Here is a 14,923-nt window from a genome sequence, read left to right on the forward strand (position 1 = left end):
ATATCCCGAAACAAATTAACAAAAGGCAGCTTTACACAGAAAGAGAGGGACTTAAACACCGGTAGGTATGACAGTAAGAAGAAGCATATCTGACATGATTTGTCAAAATAGAAAAGAAGGAAATGAACCCACAAACAGCTACACTAGAGTCCTGTGCTTAAACCACTACTGACACCACTCTCATAAGCACACAACAAAATCTTGGTCTTTACTATAAAATGTCACCATTGTGCCACTTCCGGTGTTTAAGTCCCTCTCTTTACATGTAAAGCTGCTTTTTGTTAATTTGTTTCGGGATATGTAAAGGTGTTTTGCCAATTGTAGAATGTCTCAGCTCTTTTTTTTTTTTTAAAAAAAAGTGTTTCCTAAAATATAAATTTGTTTAATCTAATAGGAATTTGCTTTAAGTTCATTTGTTTTTAAAAATGTATATTTGTTTCCTAAAAAGAGAATTTTTTTTTTGTACAATTTATTTAAAATTTAAACTCGGTTTTTGAAATTTGTTTTTTAAATTGTAAATTGGTTTTCAAAATGTAATTTTGTTTTTGAATTTTGAAATGTATTTTGAAATTTTTAATTTTTTTCCCACTTCCCAGCCACTGTAGTCCTGCTCTTTAAAACATAAATTAAATGATAAAAACAGACTGAAAGTGTGTGAAATAATGTAGACAATAAGACCTTATCCTCCTCTTGCCTTCTTGAGAATCTGTGAAAATGTAGTAGAATAAAACAAATCAGATTTCTATTCAGTTAAATTTTTCTAGGTGCAACCTGTAATTTTTGGTTAAATCCAACTGTGAAGGTTAATGTAAGCTGGATCATTTCTATGGAATTTGGATGTTCTACTTGTGAATGCATCCCGTCAGAGTACCCCGGCTTCCTCCCTGAGTCCAGAAATGTGGAAGTTTTGTATCAGAGTGGCTGTTTTTCTGTGTTAAGGCACTATGAGGGACTGTTGATCTGTCTAGGTGTGCCCTGCCTCTTCACTAGTAACATCTGGTACAGGTTTCAGACCTCCTGCAGCCCTGAATCGTACTAAACAGGTATTGAAAATGGATGTATATATAAATGTTCCAGTAAAATTACATAAAATTCAGAAATGTTGCTTTATATGGATACTTTAATTTAAGGAGGTGAAGCTAAGAGGGGGCTGTGAGTGTTGTTGACACCTATCAAACTCTAAGCTGCCAGTAGCTAAAAGCTAATCAAGCTAACCCGGAGCTAAGAGTAGCTAACCAGCTAACAAAAGTAGGCTGGCTCAAGTTAAGGGGCGCTTTTAGCCGGCTAAAATTCCAGTTTTGCTACACTCTGCCTTCTTGCCACTGAGTTTTGAATACTTTTCAAACTAATTATACAGAATGTGAATGTTAAGTAACATCTAAATGTATGAACGATAAACACCTTCCTTAACTTGACCTGTTAAACTTAAAATGGCTTTCTAAACCAGGCTGTAAACATTTTTATTTTTGCTGTCTATTTGGCCTTTTTATCATGGGATTGACTCCCTTTTGTAGCCAACCCCAAGTCTATGAGGGGTGAACTGCAATTTTTGTTACTTCCATATGGGTTCGGTGGCACTTTTTACCACTGGAGGTTGCCAATTGTTTATTTCACATACTTTATATGTACATATGCCCATCCTTAAATTAACCTCCATATTTAACTAAGGAAAGTCGTAGCATCTTCTCACTGGAAAATTAGTCTATGGTCATTATCTTTCAGCTATAAGTTATTTAGTCCCAATTGATTCACTGAGCAGCTTCTCATTCTAAAAATGCGTGGGATTGGGCAAATGTAAAGGATGAGCTCATGTTAGGGCAACTTGTGCTCTTTTTAAAACATTTTTTTCTGTACTCCAGACCTATTGGTTGCAGTGATGCACCAATTGTTTTTTGCCAACCATGAAAACTACAAACTGCAAACCACTCTTCTTCAAGGTGATGAGACACCAGGAGAGAAGACTAAAAGAGGGAGAGACATGGGGAAACGGGTAACTGAGATGAAAAAAGGCTATCTTGTTTTTGGTTTTACAGTAAAAGTTATTACATCCCCAAGTCAGTAACACACTCCTGTTTGTTCAAGATGAAACTTGTAAGAATAAAGGTGAAATCGTGCTCAGTTACAACCAGGAGAATATACAGCTAACATAAAAATGAATTAACTTGAATTAGAAGACATAATGAATTATGTTAAATTGGTCAATCTCATCCACATAGTTGAAAAGCTAATTAAATCAAGTCTCCAGATTTGAGCAAAGTCCTGCACAAGGTCCAATATGTTCAACCAAAAATCAAAAAAATTTGATTACTCAGGGTTTCCTCCGAACCAAATCTGGACCCAGCCTGCTGATATACAACTCAAGAACTCGGACATGCACAATATAGAGATTTTTATGATCTGTATGTATACAACAATTTTTAACAAAACTTTTTTTTCTTAAACTGAACAGCAGAGCTGAAATTTAAGTTTAATCTTTTTTTTATTTGTAAACTTTATAAAATAGTATCAACAATTTAACAAAATAATATAAATCTGTTATTCCCTGTTGTCGCACCCTGTTATTTGGGAAGAACAACTTTTACTGATGGAAATTAACTTAAAAAAAAAATTAACTAAATTAACTGAACTAAACAAAAGCTAAATCTACCACTGGTTGCCTTTCATTAAAATTCTTAAGCATTTTGTCCCCAAATCCTTCTGTAAGAAAAATATTGATCTGGTCATGCTTATGGTGAACGATGCTGATCATAATCTTGGTATCAGTACTGTCAATATTTGACTCAATCCATCCATCCCTTGTCCAAACTCCTCCTCCTGCCCACAAGCATAGGGGAACTGAAAATTAATTGCAAGCTAAAAGGGTTGTTGACAATGCAAAGAAACAAGTGTGCTGCATAGAGAGGGTCTATTGGTAAGCATCTCCCAAAGAACGATGCGGCAAGTGTGTTTTCTGGTAGGAGAAAGGCATGTGTCCTGACTAAATTAGATGTTATATGAGACAGGGTGGGATGCCAACTAAGAAAATGAGAAAAACTACCAAAATATTGAAGCCAAATGTAAACAAATATTGTGTGGATTGTGGGTTTATAGCAGGAGTAGAAGAGCCAACACATAATAGTGTACACAAATAAAGCTAAGAATTGTTTTTTACTTGATTTCTTTTCAGCCACAAAGTATACATTTCAAACAATTAGTAGTTCATTGCACATTGTTGGAACTAAACAACACTAATGTGCACACATACCTCTCATTCATGGGGAAAGCTATAATGGCAGTTTGGGGTATATGTTGCATCAGTGTGGAGAAATCAAATTGGTTGACTTTAAAAACCAACAGCAGACCACTTTTCTTGCTGATATTCATAATGTTTGTTTACTCTTTACACTTTAGTTCATGTATTGCAACAGCTGAAATGAACTGTGATCTTGTGCGAACACATTTCCACATCTCTGGGACTCATTCAAGTATTGTTTTCAGCTCGGTATCAGTTACCACTGCTTATCGTCAAGCTTTCCTTTTTGTTCCCACTGGCTGATGACACTTTGGCAGATAACTGAAAGTTCACACCACCCACTTTCCTCGTGCTCTCACCCTCCATGTCATTAGCAGCTATGCTAGTTGCTGTCATAGCTAACATTACAACACCTCAGCATGTTCCTGGGAGGCTCAACAGAGCGTTTTGCACTTTGAACGTTATGAACTGCTGAGTTTTCATCTTAGTGATAAGCCAAGGAGGCTGATTTTAAACTCAAAAATGATAAGAAAAATGACTACTGACTGTCAGAGAAAAAACACAATGGGCCATTCTGCACATTAAACCTTAAAGCATGACATTTCTTGGAAAGTCACCCATGCCAGACCACCTCTTGTTTTTCCTCGCAGTAGTCTTGCTCTCTTACATTGCCCTCCTGTCATAAAACAACTCCGTTTTCCTTCATGTGCCCCTTGAGTGACCCTAACAGTGGGTCCAGTGGTATGTGTGTGTTTTTGTGCGTGTGAGAATGGTGGTTGTACAGGGAGAGGGGGGGGGGGGGGGGGCTGTGAAGACTGACTAACAGCCACTGGAATGCCTGAGTGTGTGGCAGTACTCAGAGTTGTGTGTGTGTGTGTGTGTGTGTGTGGGCTCTGAAGCATGTGTAAAAGGAGCATAAAATATACGTGTGCAGACATTCCAGACACACACTTAAAATAACACATGTCCAATCCCACATGTGCAAACATACAATGACACGTGCAAATTATGTGTTAGAATAATAAGTGAAAGTGATTCAGGTAGTCATTTTGATTTCAAAGGGGCACTTATTCTAAATTGGACTCTCGCTGTGCTCTCGCCGAAAAATTACCTATTTTGATTTTAAAAAGGCTTTTAAAGTATTTTCAATAAGAAAGTTTTAATTGAGGTCCAGTACCAATTCCAATACTTTTTGGGTGTCAAAGACTTTTCTGACGTGCATATTTTAATAATATTGCTCAAATTCAACAATAAGCAGTCAAATGGAAAAAAAAAAATCAAAGTAAAAGTAATGAACATTTTAATAATGACTAACAATAAACATTGTCAACATATGGCCTAACATATCTGTAAAACTATAGCGACATTTTACATGAACTATTGGCTTTGTCTGTTGCTAATGTAAAACAGTGCCCCCCTGTGGTTGTTCAATGAACTTTCTTCCTTTGCTGTATGTTATGGATAATGTGTTTTGATTTATGTAGATCAATGTTTGTTTCTATTATGATGTAAGATATTAATTTTTGAGTGTTGGATCCACACTGAGTTTGTTCGCTGCATCTAATGATAAAACATACTGATACTGACACCTGATTGTACACCCTACAGTAGAAATCTAACATTTCTGGCTACTTATTTCTGCATGAATTATCGCTTGGTAATTTTCTTTTATCCTCAAACAACAAAAAGAAAATAATTTTGTTTTAGGTTTTGGGGCATATATACACTTTAAACGGGTCAATATTATAGATACTTGACAATTTAGATTCCCTTCAGACGAAGCAGTTAGCTGTTTCAAGTATTATACTGGCTTCAAGGTGACAGTAACTGTAACATAAGAGGCTGTAACTGGGTCAGCTAATATCACTACGTTTTGTCTCATTCATAAAGGCCTCTCCTTCCTTTCAAGGTTGTAGGCTATGTTCTGCTTCCCATTTGAATAGTTAATTCAAATAATTCATAAGCACAGTAGAGAAGTAGGTTGCACTGTCACACACTGCTGATAGACAGCTCAGTTAAATTGGGAGACTCCTCACAGAAAATATGTTTGCGCATCAAGTGCCAATGTTTGGAAGAATTTAAAGAAGTAAAAGGCACAGTGTATATGTAGTTTTTTCATATACCTGTGAAAAAGTCACTTTTCCCTTAATCTCTTGAGGTGTCTGTGTCTGCACCGTTCAAAATGTAGCAGATCCAAAACAAGGATTTATTTTAAGGCTTTATTGATTTACCGAGAAACACTGCTGTATCTGGCCCACAGCTACTGTTATGACAAATGTGAATTCCCCCCCGAGTCAGTCAAGAGCATCAGATACACATGCAGGTCCCTTATTTCCACCTCAAAAACAAGTGTCAGACAGAAGGCGTCTGTTTTTGCTCCAAACTCCCCAGTGTTAAAAAAGAAAAATGATTACATGTTCCTGTGCTTTACATACTTGAGTAGCCTTGTAGGGGGATTGATACTCATATGATAAGCTGTATTAAGACTGATACACAAGCACCCAAAAAAGTTGACTTTAGGCAAGGCAAGTTTATCTGTATAACACATTTTGTGTTTGGACTTCAGAATGAAATAAAAAACCTCAGTGTAAATATGCTCATCAAAATAACATAAATATTTTGTGATGCCTTTCATGGAAGTAAGCATGAACACTATAATTGACATAGAGTTAATATAGAATGAATAGGCTTCTGCACTTGGAAGAATTATTATCCACCAGGTAGTAAAACTGATTAAACTTAGAGTGCAGATATGCAGACCGGAGGTTGAGGGATGCACACCTGAATGCATGACAGTGTTATCTGGTAATGTGTTAAATGCACACGTGGATGACACGATAACAACATACATTTTTGTCTGCACAATGATGTGTGTGCAAACAGATGCTGATTTACATGTGTTTTCTTCAATCTTGTGGTGCAGAAAGTTTCCATTTAACCTTATTAGCCAATAGGACTGACGTTTGCATCTGGCGCACACGTTGAGTGTAACACCAAATGTGCAGGCTCGTTTGGTCAGGACAGGATTATATTGCTTACGCCATTTGCTTACTGGAAGTAGATGTGGCACAACCTGCAGTAACAACTAGGCTATCTAATTCCCTGTTATTAAACGCAGACTTCAAAATACCCTTCGAAGCTGACAGCATATCTATTACAGGATTTGAGACTCAGCCATAATGTCAGCTTATGACCAGATATACCTGATATAATTCCACCTTACTGAATTTTACACACAGACAGATTTAAAATCAAACTTAACTTAGCTTTAATATTGCACTCAGTACTGTGTGAAAGTAAAGAGGTCCATAAAGTGATTACCTTTGATAGAAAAAATTATGATGAAACTCTCCCGAGGCTGTCAACATGTGGCAATTAAAGGTGTTTAAACAAGTGCGGATCCCCACACAAATTTTTTTTTTTTGTTTTTTTCCTCTTCACATCCTTTGAGAGTGCAGATTGGGAAAAAAAAAGAACAAAGATGGAATAGTGGTTGCCATGGCAACGCTGCGCTGGTTCTGACACACAATACTTTTGGTACCCAGCCGCTGACATGAATAAACAAAGAGCACACACACACACACACACACACACACACACACACACACACGTGTTTCCATCACTCCAGTAAACATGACACCATCTTTGACAGAGACCTAACATTAACTTTCACCTGTGTCTTCTATGTAAAATTTTAAAGAAGTTTTGATTTGAAAATCAATTTGAATATTCATGTTTCCTCATTGTTTTACTTTTTTTTAATTTATTTATTTATTTTTTTACCTTCTCTCATAGTTTAGGGAACCCTAAAAAACATGTTCAAGAGCATGCACCTATTTGGCTTTCTAGCCATGAGGTAGATTTTCAATCTCTATCCCTTAACCTGAATTTAAACACCTGGCACTTTCATCTTAGCTCTTACCTTGCTTTGTCTTCATATCATGAAAATATAAGGATTTCCTTTACTGTGATTTCATTTTGTATCCTCTAAGAAGACAGGTCCACATATGACTGAGGAAAGAGATTTGTGTCCCCATAACATATCGTAAATAATTCATGGTCACATTCTTAACCGTGTATCTAGATATCTCATTTTTCTGTCCCTCAGTCATGAAATGTTATTTTTCTGTCTCAGCTCTAAAGAGTGGTGCAAAGTGAAGAACAGAACCGTAATGATGGAAACGTTGAAATATCTGACTCTGTTAATAGAGACAGCTGTGTGTTCTCAGTGGAATATCGCTTTAATGTTTGAGTTGATGGATTTCAGTCTGCAGTCCCGAAAGTATTATAATTCAGTGTACAGAAGGCTGCAGTGTATCCAGCCAAATGAGGGAAAATTGCAGACACATTTATTTGCTAAATTTACAACACAAAAGACAATTATTCAAATTGAACTTTCCTCAGAGCTAAATATGATCACTACAGGACACTGGCAGGGATTTGTTATTCATGGCTCAGTTTTATATCAGCAAAAATCCTTGACTTTTGCTTCCTAATATGAAACGGATATAAAAAAAAAAGATTGGTGATGTTTTCTGTATCTTATGAGGAAAACCATTTCTGCAATGCTTTCAATTTTATTCCTCAAATTCCTCCCTGGCAGAGAAAGAAAATCAAAACCCATTAGTGGACAAACGGCACACAAAGGCTGAATATGCTGTCTGGTTGCACTGTGTCATTTTGACCTGATGACGAAGCTGTAGCTGAACAGTTTAGTGATTCACAGGGGAAGATAAAGGTGTTATTTCACACAACTCTTTCCAGCTGTTTTATTCAAAGCTGCAAGATATTAAGGGGAAATGTATAGTCAGAATAAGTCATAGTCTGATGGACATTTACAAATTTCAGTGGTAATCTACACATCAACAATGTATTAGCACATCTCAGGTTGGGTCAGAGTGATGGGCTAGTTGTATAAACTACCATGCTCTACCAATGGCAAGGTCAAAAACATATATAAAAAAACATTTTATATCATAGCTTCACCAGTAAATAAATATAGACATGTCATTGTTTATTTTGCATTTCATTTTATTTATGTTGCAGTATATCCTACAGTTTAGAGAACTTAAACCCAAGCAAATATGAAGACAAAGTAGACAACTGCAATGCAGCCAGCAATCCATCCTACAATCAGCAGAACAGGGAATAGACTGGAGGATGAAGCTGTTGCTCCTGCGATGGGAAAGATAAATATAGAAACAACAGTGTGTTGGTATTGTATACTAGGTGACTGTTAATTTCAATCCTGCAAGATTTATGTCTGTGCTCTGGATGAAATGTTGGCTCTTACCTCTTCTGTACATGTCCCTTCTCCCTGGTCTAATCTTTTTGCTGTGATTAGCGCACTGCCAGACTCCATGCTGTGAGGTGTTGATGTTGGCATCTGCTGGGGCGGGATGGAATAAATCGGGTGGACTTGGAATTAAATCCATCCTTAGACTTTAAGTCTCATCTAGTTGTACCTTTTTTTTTCACCCTTTGAAACGTTATCCGGTTCTTCCCTCTTCAAAATGTGTATTATTGTTTTCTGACAAATGTTTGTCTTCCCCATCATATATATGGGAGGAGAGTCTGCTCTTGTCACATGCCTTTCTCTGTGGACAAAGTCCCAGCTGTGCTGCACCCTAAGCTTCTCTTTAAGTAACTCCCAAGAGTAACAAATACAGCTGAGACTGAAAATCCCGGTCTCCAGAGGATATTATGGGTCTTTTGCCCCACACTGTGCCATTATATAACTACAATTTTTACACATTTGGGCCCCAATTTAGGCTTTTTGCCCTTTTCCATATAGTGTATAATGTCCATTGCAGACAGTCTGACTGCAAAAATTAAAATGATCAATAAATTTAATCTATTAATCTCTGTCTAACAATCTTTAGAGTTTATGTTACTGAGCATGAAAATAACAGTATGGGTAACACAATGTTGAGGCAACTATTTAGAAGTACTGTTGCTGCCGCAGTATGTTCTGGCTGTAGTCACAGCCTACACATCTCATGCCATTTTAGAATTATCCTGTCCCAGTCAGTGTTGATTTGAAGACGCATCACAAACTGTTATCGTCCTGAGTCTGCTGGTCTGCAGGGCTGCATGCAAATGGAGAGACTCAAGAGCCCACAGACGATGGGCTACCATCCCTCGGCTCAACCCCTACCACCTTGGCTTGGGATTGGTGGACATCACTGCAGGCTCCTTCCGAATTGGCCACACTTGATGACACCTGCATATTCAAGGACAATCAGCACCATCATTAGGGCAGCTGTGTCTGATGGTGACACAGGTTGCCACCTCCTGCTTGGTGTCGAAAGCCATAGAGTTGCAGATTTGCAGAGATTGGTTTTGGCTTTTCTTTTTGGTTTGCTGTCTTTGCCTGGGTTTTGTTTTGGTCTGGTATGACAGAACTTCTGTTGGCTTTGGAGCTTATTTTGTTATATAATGGGTTTTGCTTCTGTCATGGGATGTTTTAAGTTGTCCCTTATTGTTTCTTTGGTTTGATTCTCTTTGTAAATAAAATCACAACTTTTTTTATTTTTTTATTGGAACTTTTGCCATTTTTTTTCTCCACTATGTTACGACCCCCTTTTTACCCTAGACACCACGAAGGTCGTAACATAGTGGGGGCTTGTCCGGGGTCTCTTAATTTTCTCAGTGATGTTATAATTTGGTTTATTTTTTCACCAACTGTGTGTGTGTGTGTGTACTTGCATTGTATGAGAAGGCAAGGCATGGTTCAGTTTGATTTGGAGCATTTCCTTCAGTATCCCTGCCTGGATCAGCTGGACCTATGTCACGAGGATGATTTGTTCCTTATAGCGACTCACTTTGATATCGTTTTTTTTTTTTTCTTTTTTTCTTGTGTTGCAACCCCCTTTTCCCCCTAAACATCACAGGGGTCATAACACAAACTATGCCAGTCACAAAATATGCCAGTGGCTTATTATCTTGCTGGATAATAAGCCACACATAACGTTAGCCTCATCATCAAGACTTAGTTACTACCCACATGACTGCTCTTAAAGTCACAGTACGCAATGCCACAGTAAATTAAATAGCTCCTCCTTCAACTTACATATTTAGCTAACTTAAACTTAAACATCCAGTGTAAATACCGTTAATATACTGTTTAACAGAACGATTAAAATTCAGACAGGAACCTCATATTGCAAGTCTGAACTTGGAGATGGGGTTAAAGTGGAACTATTATGTGCATTTCAGGCTAATGTATTTTTATTTCTGAGACCAGAAGGGCTGGGATTGATCGAGTTATCGTCACAAATCATTTTATTTACTTCAGACCAACCCTCCCTGTAGGCTGTCAGATCAGCCTGTGGGCAAAACGAGTGGATTGAGACTCTTCCACATTAAGCCCCGCCTCCCACCACTGCACTACATTGGGAGCGCGCACCGCACCTGCTTTCGCCGTCATTGTAACATTTCATAAACAGAAGGATTAGGCTAATATGAACTCAATAAAAAAACAAAATACAATGTCAACACATAGCATACAGCCCTACATGTTGGAACCTGAATCAGACCCTGAAAACGAAGTGGAAAACAGCAACGAATGCAGCAGGATGTCTCTCCTTGGTAAACTAACCCGCCATCATTGGAAATAACTTTATCCGACGTTTTCCACCCGCCTCATGTATTTTTACATACCCTTGTTAACCAGTAGAAGGTAACCAATCACCGAACCTTATCCCCTGGGACGTCACAAGGATTTCGAAGTAGAAGAAACTCTCTAAAACTGCACGTTTTTTGTCACCATGGAAACTGAATGGAGAGAGTGCTGGAACTCAAACTCAAACTCAAACATGCGTTTAGGTGATAAAAAAAAAAACAGTGGCGTTCACATTTCTGATGAGGATTCAACACTGTAACACTGTAGAAAGCTCAGAAAACTCAAAATACCATAATAGCGCCCCTTTAAGATGATACTTCAAAAAGCACCTTTTCTCCATGTGTACAGGATGAACACACTGAGGCAGAAGTGCAAGTCCATTGTAAAATTTATCAATATTGCTATGAATTTTTTAAGTTTTGGGATGCTTAGGTGATTTTAGATAGAAAGGAAAAAAGAGTTGTACTTGTGATCCCAAAATGTGCTTTCAACTTGGCTCAGGAATAGTGTTCATTCTCTAACTGAGAGCACTCTGACTGCTTTTTACAGCAGGTAAGATACTCTTATCACAACAGTCACTTAGATACTTTGAGTTATGTCACCAAGGTAGGAACCCCTTAAAAAAAAAAAAAAAGCCAACTACTTGACCAGGCTGTTGTCAGTGGCCCACCTCTCATTAAAAAAAAAAAAAAAAAGATGAAGCATCAGGCTTAGAATTAGGACTGCCCAAATGGGTTAAACTTCAATTTGGTGCATGTAAATAAAAACTTGTAAAACCTTGCAACTTAGGTGGCTGATGAATTGTTAATGCTTTTCTGTAGCCAATAGCAGGGGGAGGGGTTTGACTTTAGTTCAATGGAGTTTATCACATACAAGGAATAATGGATCCAGGGTCCGACTGGTACACAAAGTCAGGCCGGGAGTCATGCACTCACTCTATTTCCTGCTTATACAAGTGCACCCCAATTCATGGTATGCATATGCTCAGAGATGTGAAGTATATATGCGCCCACATATGAATTAAGTATCACCAAAGCTCCTTATAATAGACCAACATTCACACAAAACTATAAACCCCTAGTCAAGTGTTTTTCTTTTCTGTCAACAGTCAAAACAGGACTCATGTATTATTGATGGTATTAACAACATTTTTATATGTTTGGTCCAGCAAATGTAAGGATGAGGCTAATTCTTCTATTTTCCATGAACATTATTCCAGGACTTGTTGTTTGAGCACACACATGAGCTGTAGCCTGAGCAAAGTGCAGCTGAATGAGTAAAACAATTTAAAGTTAAAGAAAATCTGTAGAAGGAGAAACAGAAATCTGGCAAATTAGGTAAACAACTTGGCTGTTTTTAACTGGTTGTTGCTTTGTTTCTTGCTTGGAAAAGCGTATGTTGAGAGAATAGTATTGTTCAGAATTTTTATGGGGTAAAAAAAAGTATTTTTAGAAATATGTATAGTTAATCCATTCAGTTTCACTTAAAATTTAATGTGCAGATCTGAATCTACAAGCCACACTAAGAACTGGTTAGGATGGTGTAAATCCTTGTGGGAATACACCAGTGGCACACTGTAGTCTACAGAAAATTCTTACTGGCTTTTTTTTTAGATGGTAGGCAGATCAGTTACAATAAGACAAGAAGCAGTTAGTATCTTCATCTTATTCTTCATTACAGCTGAGTACATGACTGAAAAAAAAACCAACCAAAAAAAAAAAATCAAAGAAGTAATATCAAATGTTTAAGACTTAATTTATAGACAGGAGCATTGCCAGGTGTAGTGGTAACGTAACTTAAACATAATAGAACCTGTTCTGGCCACTCTTGCAGGAAGTGAGTTTTCTGACTCGTGGCAAAAACGAAGCAAACGGAAACAGAAATTATCTCTGTTTATTAAACAAACAATAAAAAAGAAAAACTTACATGTTGCGTCCACAAAACTACTGCAACTACTTTAACAAACAAAAATATAAAAATTGTTTTCTTCTATGCGGTCAGAAAAACTGTAGCTCCTCGCCCTGCTCCATTTACAAAAAACACAGAACATGCGCACTCCGCAGCGCACTCTCTCTTCATGGTCCTAATGCAGGACGTTAAAAGGAGCCTAAAATTGTCAATTTAACTATAACATATAAAGACAAAAATATTATTAAAACTATACAATACCTAGCTAAATTTTCCACAGCAGGATAAATACTACATTACTTATTTACAAAATATTGTTCCATTATAATGTTATGTACAAAAACATACAAAATAAGCATAACTTTTACATGGCTCTAACACCAGGTAATCAGCAATTAAACTTCATATCGTTGTGGATACTCCAGGTTTTCTGCACATTAAACACATAATAAAGAAAAAAAAAGACAGCAACTATGGGAGACCTCCTTAAGAACCTACAAAGGAAGAAGAACAGAGGAAAGAGATCAGGTGGTCTCTAAAGTGAAGAGCACATGAAAAATGAGAGGACAGGAAGAGAGGACACTTGTGGTGTAATTGGATGAGCACTTGCAGCTGACAGGGTCTGCTTCTGAAGATGACAGCTCTCTTTTCCCTCTTCTAACCCTTTCATTGTTAATATGCCTCTTTAATCTACCCCAGCTTTCACTGTACATCTACAGAGGCACTTTTACATGCTGACTTACACCCCAGCATGTCTTTAAATGCTGATGTATGAGGTTAAACTGGCAGCTTTAAAACATACAATTAATTCATGGTATGCAGTCACAAACGTGTGTGTAGTTGTATACAATCTGACATGATTGGATGTGTCTGCACCTAATTTTGGAGTTGGAAATTTCATTGACATTTTATGGCTTTTGAATGTGTATCTCTGTTAATCTGAATGAACACATTGGTGTTACTGTGTTAACGGCGTAATACTGTATCCTTTATCCTTTCTCTTCAATAACAATTCTCTCCTGATAAGCAATTGCACTTTCCTCCCTTGTGGTAGTGATTACTGAGGATCAGATGTGTTGTCTTCCTCTCTCTTTGTTTGATTTAGCAAGAAATAACCTGCGACCGCCCAAAAGGCATGTTACTGAGGGTAACAAGGTGTGAGATGAAAGCACAAGAGAGCACATCAGATGCATTTGGCTAATCTCCTGTTAGAGTCATTACTTTTATCTGGCTGTCATGGTCACTACTCATGAAACCAATTTTTCTTCATACTTTGTTCATCATTAGGCTTTCTCCAATAGGTGCAGTCTCTTCAATATGATGCATATATGAAAGATGGGATGGACGGGAGCTCTACCCAGCTGATGGTAAATCAAATCCAGGAACTGTTTATCAGGCAGGGCATGTTGTAATTGGTGGCCTCCACCTATTTCCTGCTTATACAAGTGCACTGGCAGCTAGGTTGAAGTTTAAAATTGAGAAGATTTAAACCTACAGTGAAATGTACGATTGAGTATTATGGCCACAATGGGAAAAAATATATGTCAGATGATTTTTTCCCCCTCTGCTTTACTAGAAAATAATGTGGAAATGATGTGATTAAAGTCGAAATGACAAGAATAAAGTCGAAATACAATTTTAAGATTAAAGTCAAAATGTTGAGAATAACGTCGAAATGAGAATAAAGTAAAAAAAAAAAAAAAAAAAAAAAAATGACAGGGCGACTGTATTCCAGGTACGAGCGTACCTTCTGTGAAAGCAGGAATCCACGTCTTCAAAGTCGGTGTCGCTTTTCCTCCTGAAAAGTTGCAGTTTCTGACACAGTCTCTTCAAAGTACAAATACTTATTAAAATGCTGTGTTTGTGTGCTAAAAGGGAAAGAATCTCCTTGTTGCTAAAAACCTGCTCTGAAGTACAAGGTCATTAGCTCACTGACGCAAAGCATTGTGTTTTATTGAGTAAAGCTGTTCAAATTCATATTGAAGACTCAACTTTAATGTCAGTATTTTGACTTTATTCTTGAAACTGTATCTGAACTTTATTCTCATCATTACAGTTTTATTCTTGAAATTGTATTTTGACTTTAAGGCCCAACACCGGTGCCTCAGCTGACCTGCTGCTCCTGGACATACCGAGGTCCAAACTGAAGCTCAGGGGGG

Source organism: Telmatherina bonti (assembly GCF_933228915.1).
Source record: "Telmatherina bonti genome assembly, chromosome: 9".
Lineage (NCBI taxonomy): Eukaryota > Metazoa > Chordata > Actinopteri > Atheriniformes > Telmatherinidae > Telmatherina > Telmatherina bonti.